This window comes from Dama dama, chromosome 20 (genome assembly GCF_033118175.1).
Source record: "Dama dama isolate Ldn47 chromosome 20, ASM3311817v1, whole genome shotgun sequence".
NCBI classification, from domain to species: Eukaryota; Metazoa; Chordata; class Mammalia; order Artiodactyla; family Cervidae; genus Dama; species Dama dama.
This window is the reverse complement of record NC_083700.1, coordinates 5263995-5276309: the sequence shown is the minus strand read 5'-3', so window position 1 is coordinate 5276309 and position 12315 is coordinate 5263995.

The following is a 12315-nucleotide window of genomic DNA, read 5'->3' as shown; positions in this document are numbered from 1 at the left end:
GTGATGAGAGCTGTGCATGCGTTTTGGTTTAGTTTGGGGTTTTGTCTGTTTGTTTTATACTAAGAAGTTCTTTGCAAACAAGGAAGTCATATTTTCTTGCTTTTCTTTCGTCCCTTTCTCTGATGGTCCCTTCTGCTCTGGCTAACTTGCTTACTCCCCATGGGAGCCCAATATGCTCATTCCAACTTCTAGTTCATTGTTCATACTAAGTTACCATCTCCCAACAAAATTCTTCCACATAAACACTAAAACACACAATAGGTGCTCAATAACTATTTTTGCATTAAAAAAGTGCTTGATATGATTAGACCCCAAATATCCCAGCCTGCTGTCCTTATGGGTTACCTTCCATCTGGTTTAACATTCCATAACAAGCCATAAAGTACTAAGCCTAAAGCACAAAAAATATGAATGTAGCTTTTCTTTCTAATCCACATTTTTTGCTTGGCACCACTGTGCCTTGTTTAAGATTGTTATTGATATAACAACTTTATCCTGAGCTAAGCCCTTCTCAGATAACCTTGTGTCTCACTCACTTCAGTGTCTCCAGCTGGTCCTGAATTTTCACTAGGATGTCAAATTAAAAACAAAATACTCAGTGTCCATGGTGGGAATCACCAAATCCATTCATGAGAATTCTGAGCTTACTTCTTGTTAAGGCTAAATATTTTTTCTCCTTAAATGATATGTTCTGCTTTTATGAAAGCCATTTGTGCCTTTGGATAAATGAAAAGGGCGTGTGTTTTCACTAGTATGTTCAACACAGACTCAATATAACATCTTATGTTCACTCTGGTAATGAAAGAATATAGATTTAACACTGGTGTTAATTTTTCTCTTTTTTGCTTTTAAGTAAATGGTGATAGAAATAATATTTTGCAGTGAACACAAATGAAAAGCCAAAGTTACTTATTTGTCAACTGCCAATAGACATTAAATATGAGATTTAGACACAAATATCTCCACACTGATGTTTTGGACTAATATTTTTTATTTGTGTAGTACTTCACCTACATGATTGTATATTGTTACAGTTATTTTCCTCAATACTGAAGATAAATAGGGTAGGTTGTATTATCCCAGTTTTATAAATGAGGAGTTTGAGATCAAGGCTGTGACAGCAGAGAAGGAAAAATAGCTACTCTAACAAATTGGATTTTGGACGTGGTCTCACAATTAGGTAGCGACAGAAATGAGTATAAACACTGGGCCCCCAACTCTGACTCCTAGCCAGTGTGTCTTGCACCAGACCACAATCTTTCTCTTATTAATGATGTTTCTATTTTACGTGTCTCTGTGTGTGTGTAAGGGGATTTCCATATATACTGTTTTTTCTCTTTGCTGTCCCTCATTCATTTGCTTATCATTTAGCCAACACTTATCGAGACCTTTTCGCCTGTCACTCACTGGGGATACACTAAGGGACAAGATGGATAAAGTCCCTGACCTCATGGAGCTTATGCCAGCTGATGGGAGAGGTGGATGTCAAACAAATGGTCACAGACATAAATATATCATTATAATCTGTGATAAGTACAAGGAAGGAAAATAATTGGATGAGATGAGAGACTATAGCAGAGGAATCTAATTTCAGTTGAAAGGTCAGGGCAGACTTCTTTGAGAAAATGACAGTTATACTCAGACCTGAAGGATGAGTAGAATTCAGCCAAGGTGAAAAAAAAGAGCAGTGGGTGGGGAGGGTGTGCCAGACAGAGGAAAGAGAGGATCCAAGAGCCCTGACGGAGTGAGCTTGGTGCATTCAAGAAGCTAAGGACTGAAAATGTTCAGGTCTCACCTTTAGATGGCCTAGCTGTCAAGATTTCCCTCATCCCATTGTCTTACCCACAGTCCCATGTTCGGCACGCCATGTCAGCCGTGTACTACTGAGAGCCTCCCTTCTGGTCTTCTCTCTCCTCCACATGCTGGACAAATTCAGATGACTTGCCATTTTCCCAGGGCACCACCCCAGTAATCCATCTTCATTCTGCTCCTCTGCGCAGAATAGCCTTCCTCTCTTTCTGTTCTCTATCCAAATACCACCCACTCCCCCAGGCCATTCTCATGGCACCTTTTGGGTGCTCTTTGGTTGAACCCCTCTCTCTCCTAGACTCCTGTAGTCTATGGTTGGGTTGGGACCACTCTTGTGTCACCAGACATTATTATTAACTCCTCATGTTATTATAATCATGAATGCAGCTGAAAACCTGTCCTACTAGAAGCAAAGCTTAAATAACTGTCAACTTGGTCTGAGTCACTTTTGTAGCCTCATAAGTCTTTACAACAGAGTCTAACACATAATAGAAATCTAGTACATGTGAGACTAGTGAATAATTAAGTTTATTGATTATGCTGAGATCTCCACGGCATTGGACAAAAGGAGGCCAGTGTTCCTACACCCCAACAGTCTTTACAGCCCAAATTTCATTTTCATGAGTTCCTTTTTCTGGAATCACAGGCTCATGTGTGGACAGGCTCCATAATGGCATTAGTACAGGACATCAGTCTCGATGACTGAGATCCTTTGAGGAGAGAAATGAGGTACCTAATTCAGAAACAGTGATGATTAGCTTTAAATTAGAACTGTATCAGTTATCATAAAAAATGGGGCCATTTCCCTAAGGCCTGAAATGTGTCCAAAAGTACACACTATATTTGCAAGGTGTCATCCATGGCTCTGCAACCAGCCATGTTTGTATTGTAGCTAACTGTTCTGATCATTGATAAAATGAGCTAAGTTAAATGTGCCTTAAGGGATGTTTTCCCAAACTAGTCTGTGCATTGGAATCACCCAGGAAGCTTGAAAAATTAGATACTTAGACAGTCTACCTCCAGAGATTATTTAGTTGGTCTGGGGCTATGGTCTGTGCTTTGGAACTGTTAAAAGAATGCCAGGAGATTCTAACATGCAGATGAGCTTGGGAACTATTGACTTAAGGAAAGAGAACCTTTCCACAACAAGAGGCTAAGAAGGACCCATCAGCAGAAAATGAGAAACCACTTCCCAAGATAGTTCCAAGGAACCAATAAGATCCACTTTGCCCATCTGCTAGTACATACAATTGGGGCTTATGAACCCAAGGAGCGCTTGCTTAGCAGGAGATGTGGTGGCTGAGGCCATCTGCTGTGTAGACTTGCATATACTGACTTGAGGTTTGCTGGCACTGTGTTCTCAGCATGACATGCTCACACCCCACCCTGTCTGCTGTCAAAATCTTACTTGTGAAAGGCACTATCTAAAGGCCGTTTTCTCTGTCAATCTTCCTTTGCAAATAGTACTTCCACTGCTTTCCAAAAAAAAACTGCTTAAATATTTATTACAGCACTAGATGAATTTCCTTTTGTATCATAACTCGTTAAACTGGAATCTTCTTCCTGAGTGTAGGGAGAACCTCTTATCCATCTTTATATTATCAAAGAATCTAGCATTTTACTTTGTACACAGTAAGAGTTTGATAAATGCTTATTGAATGGATGCTGAGATTATAACTATGAACATAACAGACTCTCTCCCTGCTCACATGGAGCTATGAACTGAGAGTTTAAGGGTAACTTATAATGACCCTTAACTCCAAACTAAATAACATTGTCATAAAAATTTCAAGGTAGAAGGCACATTTATGGATATGCCTCCATCTCTTGGTTCCCAGTCAAATGATGATCATAAAACCCTCCCTGTCATAAACAACTCAAACACAGCTGCAAAGCACATGGGAGCTCTCAGGATACAGAACAACTGCGATCCCACTGAGAGAAGAATAGGGCTGAGACCAGAGGGAAACATCTGGTCCCTTGCAGAGAGAGGCCAGCCATGCAAATATGGGACACTCTAATCCAGACTGGGTCCAGATCCAAGGAGTCCCAGCCAAAGAGGTGGACGTCAGCCCCAGACCTCAGACAGGCCTGTTTAAGTCCCTGTGAGGGAGGAAAAATACTCGACCAGAGCCCAGCCCCCAAGACCAGGCCACTGTCACTTGGATTCTATTGAATCCACGTGTGTTGAGCTGGCTACCACCTACGTGTATTCAGGTGTAGAGCTGGAGGCTGCAACCCAATCACATACAAGCCAAGCAATCTATTTTCAGATCACACTTACTCTTGGGGAAGAGGCTCTAAATATACCGTCCAGTGACTGCTGGAGGCAGACGATCACTGCTAGCAGCTGAGCAGGGCGGGGCAGACAGGGACGTTAGGAAGCTCACCATTAACCTTGGCACAGCCCAAAGGCCCCAACACTTGTACAGCTATATTTACAGAAGGGCAAGTGTCTGTTATATTTGACTGGGTTTTCATTTAGGAGCGCCTAGGCATAGGTTCGGAGAAGGCAATGGCACCCCACTCCAGTACTCTTGCCTGGAAAATCCCATGGACAGAGGAGCCTGGTAGGCTGCAGTCCATGGGGTCGCAAAGAGACACGACTGAGTGACTTCACTTTCACTTTCATGCATTGGAGAAGGAAATGGCAGCCCACTCCAGTGTTCTTGCCTGGAGAATCCCAGGGATGGGGGAGCCTGGTGGGCTGCCGTCTATGGGGTCGCACAGAGTCGGACAGGACTGAAGCGACTTAGCAGCAGCAGCAGCAGGCATAGGTTTGGTATGGCAGTAAAAATCTCTATTTTGCCCTCTCCAAGATCCACTGAGCAAAACATGTAAGAGGCAGCAAAGGAAGTTTAGGTGAAACTGACACTGATCTGTTCAGGCATTCATATCATAGGAGAGTCTTACAATTATATAAGCAGTAGTAATGAAATTCATTACTTTACTACAGTAATTTCATTACTTCATTACCGTAATGAATTTCATTACTTCATTACCGTAATGAAATTCATTACTTCATTACAGCAGTAATGAAATTCCCATGCGTATAACACCTGATACTCTACAATGCGCTTTTACAGTTTATTTAACAACAAGCACAAAATATTATTAAAAGCAAAATCTGAGGGAACTGCAGTCAGAAAGAATGTTGGATATTAAAACATGAGACTGAATCTTGCTGTAATGGTTTTTTCCATAGTGGGGAAGGCCTTCTAAGTCAGTGGTCAGCTGAGAAGTAGTCCTCTTCCTGCCAAAAGCCAAACACACTATAACCACCTTTGTTTCCAGGCAGCTGTTCCCAAAAGGCCAGAAAGAAGTTAGTTTCAGAAGGAGTTGTATGAGAACTGCATTAACCACCAGCATTCAGGTAACTCTGCTCAGTAGCAAAAATGAATAGAAACAGCTAAAGACAGAAAGATGGTTGACTGGGGCTGGGAGCAGGAAGGGCACTGGGTTGTGGCACCAGGAAGGTCTTCAAGTCAGAGTGTTGAGCAATATCAGGCGGAGTTTGAGTAATCACTGTATTTAGAGGATCACGTTGGCCTTAGGGGCTTCCCTGGGGGCTCAGATGGTAAAGAATCTGCCTGCAACGTGGAAGACCTGGGTTTGATCCCTGGGTTGGGAAAATCCCCTGGAGGAGGGCATGGCAACCCACTCCAGTATTCTTGCCTGGAGAATCCCATGGACAGAAGAGCCTGGCAGGCTCCAGTCCATGGGGTCGCAGAGAATCAGACATGACCGAGCAACTAAGTGCACACACACATTAGCCTTAGAGGAGACTGCAGTGCCAGTTTTGCTAGTGTCAACCATGGAACTCCCAGGAAAGAAGAAGCTGTGGCGGGGCTGCTCAGAGGGTCCAGGCACATCGGCATCAGATTCATGTGGGGTGTCAGGGAGGCGGCCTGTTGAATATAGAGACTTCTGAGCCTGCTTGCACTCTCTGAATTAGAATCTTTGGGACCTGGACATGTGTCTCTCTTTTAAAAAAAATACATTTTCATTTATCTGTGTATTTATTTATTCTCTTTTTGGCCATGCAGCATGCAGGATCCTAGTTCCCCGACCAGGGATCGAACCCATGCCTCCTACAGTGGAAGCATAGAGTCTTATCTGTTGGACTGCTAGGGAAGACCTGGACATGTGTCTCCTTAACAAAATTCACAAGTGAGTCCTATGAGCAGTGATATTTGAGAATCACAGCCTTACAGAATGGTGTTGAAGAAGGGCGAATCTTGACTGGGTGTGTGTGCCACCTTTTAGCATTAGAGATTATTCATGCGCCCCTCCTGGGTACTTCGTAGGCCAGCATGATTGCATTTTCACAACCAAACTGATTTACTAAAGACACAGTTTTAAAGTAGTGGAATCAAACTCGAGAACCAATTCTTTTGATTCTAGATTCTGTGCATTTTCCCCTATGCTTCACTTCACCTTTGGGATGCAGCTCTTGAACTGTCCCAACTTCTGTCCCTGGCAAGCTGGAAGCCCAGCCCCTGGTCAGAGAAAGGTTCTGAAAAATAGGTTGTGTGTGGGGGTAAGGTGGGAGTGAGGTGGTGCCGGCCTGCAGCTACAGGTCTTGGAAAGACTTGGTTGGGAGAAATAAGCCCAAGAGACAAGAAATATTTTGAAGCATGTGTTATACAGAGAGCAGTCCCAGAAGATCTCCAGTTAAAGGGACTGGCTTAGAGGAACTGAAGGGTTGGCAGGGGCTGGGGACAGATAGAGAAGCAGTTTGCTGATGCAATGGCATGCAAAGTGGAAGGCTCTGCTGGCTGCCTGTGACTTCGTCCAGGAGCAGCTGTTAAGGACGCAACACTATTTCTGAAATCACCCAAACATTAATGACTCTCAAGGTGGAATTTCAGCACCATCAGCAGCCTGGGGCACAGATATTTAGGGACTGGAGCCTTTCTGATGCCAAGTCAAGACCTATGTATGAGCTGCTATCGTCCCCTCCCCCTGTGGTCTGGGGTGATGCACTGGGTCTATGTAGCCCTTTGCTGGCCTCCGCCAGCCAAGACTGGAAGGATTGTGAAATCAGAGACAGAGAAGGCAGCTGCAGCAGAGAGGACTTCCCCTTGACATCCTGGCAGGTAAAAATAATTCCCAAGGACTTCAGGCCACAAAAAGCAAAATCAAAAAGGGAGGAAACTCAATAAATCCAACAAGTAGTTCTTGAACATCTATTATTTCCCCAGCTGTTTGAAGGCCAGTGATATACCCTCTCAATACTTCAGGGAGGGATCCGTCATGCCTTGCAATTAAGAAAAGCAATCATGATGAGTGCTAAAAATGAATCACCCTTTTCCCATTGGAGGGTGGGCAGAGGACTGCTTTAAAACTTCCATTTATTGATCAGTTTGCCAGGGTAGACCAGGAAGACACTGTAAGTGGGGTGGAGAGGAAGCTGCCACCCTCCCCCCAGCCCCCTGTCCATCCATCCTGTGCTGTCCCGGCAGATTAATCATCCTAATGCACAGTGCCAAGGTGACTCCTCAGACCAAACACGCTGAACAGCTCCACCTTGCCCACAAAGGTATCTACACTGAGTTCCATCCCACCTCCCCAGCACCTCCAGCCTGCTCTTGCCTGAGCACGTGCCAAACTCTGGAAAAACACAGCGTGCTCTTTTCTCAAACACACCTGGCACGCTCCTTTGCCCTCAGACTTTTGCTTAGGCTGCTTCACTCTCTGGGATAACGTCATCTCTACTACCTATTCCCTTTAGCTGGATCCTAGCTTATCCTAAATGCTGCCTCTTGCTGATCCTCCCCAGCTCATGGTCTCTCCCCCTCTTCTGTGTGGCTCTCTGTAGCTCTTTCTCTCTCTCCCTGCCCTTGAAGCTTCCACCTCCCACCCCCACCTCCCAGCCTTTTGGACTTCTCGGTTCTGACCCATAACCAGCTCAGTCATGTGACCTTTGAATCTTCTCAGTATGAAGCATTCCTACCAACTGATATCATGGAACTTGCTGCTACTAAAAACCCATCCCTCCTGCCCTTTGCTTTCACCTTTTTAATTCACGCTGTCTCCTGAGCCTCTACCACAGACTCGGCCTAATTTTGATGAGACCAGGATCTCACTTTCCTTTTGGGGCAAAGATGGGGCAGGGGCAAGGCATACCACCCCACCTCTTTGAATCGAATTCTTTTCCTTAGGAAGTTTTCCATGTTGCAACCTCCAGTCCTTCCACCCAGCCAAGTCAGAGCCTCATTTCTATGCTCTTGTTGTGCACCCATTCTTCCTCTCTAGCACATATCATGATTATTATTAAGTAATTGCATAATTGTCTGTTTAACACCTGCTCTCTTCACAGACAGAAGCTCCAAGAGGGCAAGGCCCACATCTGTTTTTGTTTTTACACCAGTGAACTCTAGGACAAAGTTGATAGACAAAAAATAGCTGGTGAATGGATGAATGGCATTTATTACAAGCTATGCTGGATGACAACATATCACATCCCCTCTTCACTGTCTAAGAATAAGGAGATGGAGGACATGCTTTATCCTTTCCCAACACTTCCACCAGTGCCTTGTTCATAGTATGTGCCAAAGAAAAGAAAGAGAAAGGAAAAGGAAGGAAAAGGGATAAAGATGGGAGGGGAAAGGAAGGGAAGGGAGGAGAGGGAAGGAAAGGAGAGGAGAGGAGAGCAGAGGAGAGGAAGAAAGTGATGGTGGGTCAGTAACATCACATTTGAATCAAAAGCAAACACATTAGTCAAAAAGTCAACAAATAATTGCTAAGCATCTTTTCTGCAAAAAGGCTTAGAATATTTGTCTATCTGCTGATCCCCTAGAAGAGAAGCACTTGTAGAGACAGCAAAGAATCAGGTTTTGAGTCCTCGCTTTGCCCCTGAGAGTCTGTACAAACCGTGACAGTCAGACTGCGCTGAAATGTCAGTTTCCAGTACCCTCAGCCTTTAAAGGGATTCCCAGGTGGCTCAGTGGTAAAGAATCTGCCTGCAATGCAGGAGATGTGGGTTCAGTCCCTGGGTTGGGAAGATCCCCTGGAGAAGGAAATGGCAACCCACTCCTGTATTCTTGCCTGGGAAACCCCATGGGCAGAGGAGCCTGGTGGGCTGCAGTCCATGGGGTCACAAAGAGTCAGACATGATTTAGCAACTGAGCATCCACGCACAGCCTTTAAAAATGAACACAAAATTCTTAGCTCACAGAGATATAGTGAGGATTGAAAGAAGGGATGTGTTTGAAAGCCTTTTGTAAAATGTGACATGTGATAACATGTATAATTATTATAAGTGCATGATGAAAAGGAAAAGGCAATGAAATGAGACTTGGCTGGGAGCATCTCTAGACAGCAAAGTACAAGCCAGGAGTAGGGCATGAGGTCTGAGCTCTCTGGGCCCCTCTGTCCTACCCTCTGACAAACCCTTAAACCTCCTGAGACACAGGTCCATCATCTTGTCAAATGGGCTCCAAGGCGCCCAGCTTCCAGGGAGGAGCAGGCTTCCTAATAAAGAGATTTTTTTAATAATGTGAGGTACTGGGTGCTATGGTAACGGGCATTACATGATCTGGAGAAGTGGAATAGCTTTTGATAAGAATAGGGAGCCTGCAGTTGTGAACCAGGGTGCGGGGGGATGCACGCAGTATGGGGGTGGAGGTAAATGCAAATGTAGATAGACACAGAGTAGGCACCAAAGGGAAGGAACAAACTGTATTGAGGTTCCTGCCTCTCAGGCAGCTTCTCCTGTCTGGGTGCTGCTGGCTGAAGAGTATCTTGAGCATCTCCAGATTGTCTGCTGATATTGCAGTTTAGGATCTCCCCATGTACTTAAGTGGGTAGTCCTGATATTTTTTAAAAAGATATAAATATGTGCATAAGCGCAGATAAAATCAGACTTTTGGTGATTTTACCAAAAAATTAGAAACATGAGTTTTTTCTTTGGGGTTGTTTTTAATTCACCAACAGATGGCTTTAAGAAGTTTTCTTATAACTCTGTTTGGCATGACCTCTTGGTTGTTGATGTTCTCCATGAGTCCTAGTAACTTGCGGGGCTAGAAAGCTTGTACATTGTTAATAGATCAATTGCAATGCTGAAGTCCAAATCATCAAACTTAATTACCCTGTCCACTGAGGAGTCTGCACAGCATGGAAGGCTGCCAGTGCAATGGAAAGCATATTAGATGGGCAAGGAAGGAGATCCACGCCTAATGAGTCGTCTATGCCGCAGGCGCTGGACAGGATACTTTATCCACACTAGCTTCTGCCAGGGAGTCTGATATCTCGGGTTCTGGGCCCAGCTTGGCACTGGCCAGCTGTGAGATCATTGGGTTTTCTCAAAGAGAAGAACATCTGCTCACAGACACTTTTATGATCTAGTTCTTAAAAGAGCTTCCTCTTCCGGTGGTCCCGAAATGTCTGCTATTTAACCTTTGCTTTCTCTTTACCTCTTGCTAGTTCCTCACTTATAACTGAGAGCCTGAGACAGTCATGATGGTAAAGAGAGCTTAGTCCCTTCTTGATTTTATCTCATCTTATGGCTGAAATATTAGCTGCCTCAATGGCAAACTGAGTGTTGCTATTTTTGTGTTTACATAGATGTTTGTATTGTTGCCAGGACTAAAGGAGATGGGTAGGAGAAAGTGGAGAGATTTAGATTGGAGAACGGAAAGAGCTCCCTGGCTACTAGGATGTAGGATGTGGGGTCCACAGGAAAGGTATCAGGGTCCCAGTACCATGGCTGGCTAAGAACATTCTTTTCTATGAATTTTTAAGAAAAATTAGATTTCTCGTCCTGCAGCAGTATAAGATCAGATGTGCCTGCAGGAAAAAGAAGGAACTGCCTACTGGTTTCTTAAAGATTTTAGATGAATTTAAAAGAGCTTTGGATTTTTACAAAAATATTCTTTAGCCTGAAATAGAGCAGAATTTGAACAATGATTAACTTTGGATCATGGAATTTTGAGATGACTTCTATTCTCTTCTGCAAACCTATTAACCTTGCCTATTACCTATTATATTTACAATAAGAAGAATAGTTAAAATATTTAACATTTTGAGCAAAAATATTCTTCGGTCTTCAGAATTGCTTGCTTTTGCCATTGGTATGTAACAAATCACACACAGCCTCTTTGCTCCTTACATTTGATTTCATAAGGCAAATAGCTAAGGAACAACAGAACACATAAACAAAAACAGCCTGAAAGCCTTACCTTCCTAAAAAAGCCACAAGGTTGCATACAAAAAGCAACATTTTATGAGCATGCCCTTGGCACAGCCTCTCAGGGTCCCCCCACCTGAATTATATTAGACTATCTCATCCCATCAATGAATCAATCTCTTCCGTTGCCCCTCCCCCATCTCTCTTCCACTCTCCCCCCATCCATGATTATTTAATTACCATCTGTTTTTCATGTCCCTCGAAAGTCAACTAAAAGATACACCAGCAAGATTCATGGACAATTAAAACCCATCTCATTTCCTTTCTATCCTGCTGATTTTCCATATGCCTTCATAAGGTGTGTATCTTATGAAATCAGAAGGCCTAGGTTCAAATCCTAACTTTGCTATATGATCTTAGAAAATACACTTACTTCCTGTTCTTATCTATGAAAGGTAAAGGATAGTTGTGAAAACGAGAGAGTCATGAAAAGATGAGAGAACTTATGAAAACACACAGCAGAGTAACGATCGCATATGGGCAATCAGCAAAAATAAGGGAGCCCTGCTCTTATCCTCAGAGGATCATTCAACTCCAAATCCAGTACCTGGGGTTACCCAGAAGGCCCGGTCGATTTTTTTCATCTTTTCCAAGTATTAATAGACGCTTCAGCAGCTTAATCCCCAAGAGACCAGGCTGACCAAGACAATTTACACAAGTCATAGCTATCAACAGCCTGCTATTACGCGGACCTGTGACCAGTCTCAGCAACAGTACCGTGGGCTGAGCACTGAGCCAGTCTGCCTGCCATGAAACAGTAGAATGGCTCTCTCTTTTTTTTTTTTTAATACAACTTTAAAAGGTCACTTTCCATTTGTAATTATTATAAAATACTGGCTATATTCCCCGTGTTGTACAATATATCCTTGAGCCTATCTTATACCCAAGAGCTTGTGCCTCTCACTCCCCTGCCCATGTATTCCTCCTCCCCTGCCCACTGGTAACCCCTCATTTGTTCTTTATATCTATGTCTGCTTCTTTTATGTTATATTCACTACTTCATTGTACTTTTTAGGTTACCCATATAAGCAATATCATAAAGTGTTTACTGATCTCTGTCTGACTTATTTCATTAACATAGCCCTCCAAGTCCATCATGTTGCGGCAAATGGCAAAATACTGTTTCTTTTTTATGGCTGAGTAGTATTCTGTTGTATGTATGTACCACATCGTCTTCATTCATCTGTTGATGGACACTTAGGTTGTTTTAGAGTGGTTCTTCTTAGAAAGTCTTTGTATATTAAAATAGATTTGATAAACTTGGTTTGATCAACTACCATGTTCCACTATTGGGACAGAGGAGAGAAAGAAGTATA